The following is a 3,648-nucleotide window of genomic DNA, read 5'->3' as shown; positions in this document are numbered from 1 at the left end:
TAATCATTACTTATTCCCCCCACACAAGCCATTATTCATCCCATGAAATATACCCCATCCGTATTTTTTTTTTACAACATACGACTCAAGAGGCCAGAGACATGCCATCAATTTAATGGCTATCACTTCTGTAATTGTCCCTCAGCTGGCTCCCCAGAGATGTTTATCATCAGAGTCATATATATATATTTAAGACAAATAAATGGTTGAGTCTTCAGTGTTGGTTCACCCATTTGCCTCATCACAATAACATACATAATACACCCAACATGGAGGCAGAGGCTGACAATCCCAAGGACATTTATTGTTCCCCCTCATTTGCTTGCCACCCTCTGAAGAACACATTTTCATTTAAAACATGAGGGTGGCATCTTTTAATACACCCCACACCGTGACTGGCTGAAAGCAAAGTGTTATTCCAGGTGATGGTAATAATAATAATAATAATATAATTTATTATTTATACCCCACCCATCTGGCTGGGTTTCCCCAGCCACTCTGGGTGGCTCCCAACTGAATATTAAAAACAATACAGCATTAGACATTAAAAACATCCCTAAACAAGGCCGCCTTCAGTTGTCTTTTAAAAGTAAAATAGTTGCTTATTGCCTTGACATCTGCTGGGAGGGCGTTCCACAGGGCAGGCGCCACTACCGAGAAGGCCCTCTGCCTGGTGGTGGGAAGACAGAAGCACAGATAAAGCAAAACTGAAGCCTAAAAATTAATGGTGTAAACTGTTCAAAAAGTTTTCACTGGGGTTGTTTTTGTTTTTGTTTGGCTCACAACTCTGAGCGGCTCCGAGTCCCACGCTATCCCTGCATGACTTTCATTCATTCTCACAGCCTGCTTAGTCTTCATTTCATTTTACTTTTTAATAGTTTTCAAACATAAGATTCAAGGGCAGTAAAATAGCTCATCGCCGCCGTGAATTGGTCTATCAATCTGTTATTGCTTTTGATTTCATCTGATCTTCTGTACAGCAGATTGAGCAGATCTGCCACCCAAGCTCAAGGGTGGGAGGCAATGACCTTTTTCTGCTAGGACAAGAGGGAGAAATAGGCATGCTTTCTGCAAACCATGGATGATGCGAGCCAGGGCAGTCCATCACAAATACTGATGCTAAGAACAAAAACAAAACAAATACTGCTGCTTGAAGCTAGACACATCACTGTGCAACCACCACATTAGCTTGCTGTTGGGATCCAGCCGTGCTGTAAGGATTAAATAACACAATTCTGTGCTGATGAACAGCCAGCGCAAAACCAGGGATTTCCTTTGGACTAACTGCACTGAATATACAGCCAGAGTGTTTCCTAAAAATAGTATCCACTTGCAAAAATAGGGACCAATTTTTTGCTGCTTTATTTGTTGTGTTTGGGGTTTAGGAATGGAACGAGAAGCGAAAAAGAGAGACTTCGCTAGAATTTTTGAGAAGCTTTGCTGCTTATGTTACGGTGTCTCACCTGGAAGTACGGCTGGTGGGAAGCTGTGGATTGGGGCAGATTTTGGTTTCAAAGTCTGGCACTCTCCCACCTGTTACTTTCTGTTCTCCTCAATTCACTACGTCATAGCAGCAATGCCCTTCAGGAATCCCTAGGCCATGGGTAGGCAAACTAAGGCCTGGGGGCAGATCCTGCCCAATCGCCTTCTAAATTTAAGGACCTACATTGACTCCCAGTACGTTTCCGGGCACAATTCAAAGTGTTGGTGCTAATCTTTAAAGCCCTAAATGGCCTCAGTCCAGTATACCTGAAGGAGCATCTCCACCCTCATAGTTCCGCCCGGCCACTGAGGCCCAGCACCAAGGCCTTCAGGTGGTTCCCCCCTGCGAAAAGCCAAGTTACAGGTAACCAGGCAGAGGGCCTTCTCAGTAGTGGTGCCTGCCCTGTGGAACGCCCTCCCACCAGATGTCAAAGAGAACAACTACCAGACTTTTAGAAGACATCTGAAGGCAGCCCTGTTTAGGGAATCTTTTAATGTTTGACGCACTATTATATTTTAATATTTTGTTGGAAGCGACCCAGAGAGGCTGGGGAAACCCAGCCAGATGGGTGGGGTATGTATGTATGTATGTATAAATAAATAAATAATCCAGCCCACGGACCAGGAATCAGTATGTTTTTACAGTTTTTACATGAGTAGAATGTGTCCTTTTGTTTAAAATGCATCTCTGGGTTATTTGTGGGGCATAGGAATTTGTTCATTCCCCCCAAAAATATATATAGTCCGCGCCCCCCCAATGTCTGAGGGACAGTAGACCAGCTCCCTTTGAACAAGTTTGCTGACCCCTGCCCTAGGCTCAGCAGCCTAGTGCCTCAGAACCAGTCGTGCTGCCCTAAATTTGCTTTTGCTGTGGAGGAAGCCTTGGACCTATGTGAGTATTGCAGGGCTTTTTCAAAAACAAGCAACGGGAAGAGAAAACGCTTGGCCACTTCATAATCTCAAGTGGCAACACCGTGAATATTTCAGACACGTTTCTCCCTTGCACACCACATTTTTCCAGGAGGGTTTTGCCCTCAAACACCTGAGTGGTTGAAAAATGTTTTGAATTCTTAGCGCAGCTTTGGCAAAAAGGGCTCGTGTGTGGGCTTCCGTCACCTTCACATTTGTTATTTACCACCACACCTTTCCTCAGGAAAACGGTTCCTCAATGAAGGAGAGCAACCAATATCAAAACAGTGAGTTTATTTGCTTATTATCTTCTACCTGGGCACTAGCATGTTGCTTCTCCACCTGAAAGGGGAGGACAAACCCTTAGAGAACACAGGACATCAGCTGAGGAGGAAGATTCAGAATTATTATTTTTTATACCTGTGAAGGCTTCAAGAGCCTTAAAAAAAAGTGTGGGGTGGCAAAAAACCCTGGTGGGATTGCTGAAAGGAGGCATGTAATACTTGCCACAGAGATGAAGCAGGAGAGGTTTGTGTTGGAGCCAGGTGGAAGAACAACATGGCTGTGTATTCAACTGAGTTTCACTGAGAGGAAACCCACTGAAATTAATGGACACAACTAAATTAGGTCATTTAAGTTCAATAGGTCTGTGCTAAGCAAAACATAGTTGAATACCAACCATACGAGTTTGACCACGAGGGGGACAGGAGCTAGACATGTATAACTGGGTTTGTTTGCTGGGAGGTTATATGATGTGACGAATCATTATCCCACACTTCCCCTCCATGTCACTTTCCTTAATGGAAAAAGGTCTGGTCTTTGGGTGAAAGTAAATTTGTTGCACAAGGCCTCCCAGACTACTGTAATTGTGCAACCTGAATTTGATTGAATTCCACCAAAACACCGCTACCATCTGGAAGCACCCCCACTTAGCTTTGTATATTTGGGAATAGGCATGGGGGAATCTAGTATTTTAAGACAGTGGAGGGGGGGAGAGAAAAACTGCTTCATAAAGTCTGAGAAATGCTTGATTAGCACTTTGTTAGAAAATCAGATCTTGATTAAGTGAATATTAGCAAATCATCTAAGTCAGGTTGACACATTTATTTCTATTTCAGCTTTCCTCTAAATTGCCCATGGTGGTGAACATAGTTCTTCACCCCCTCCCCATTTTATTCACCAAACAACCTTGTAAGATAGTTTAAGTTGAGAGAATATTGTAGAATATAAATTTCTGGCGGGGGAAAGTAAAAAATG

This window comes from Podarcis gaigeae, assembly GCF_964106915.1.
Source record: "Podarcis gaigeae genome assembly, chromosome: 3".
NCBI lineage: Eukaryota > Metazoa > Chordata > Lepidosauria > Squamata > Lacertidae > Podarcis > Podarcis gaigeae.
This window is presented reverse-complemented; position numbering follows the sequence as displayed.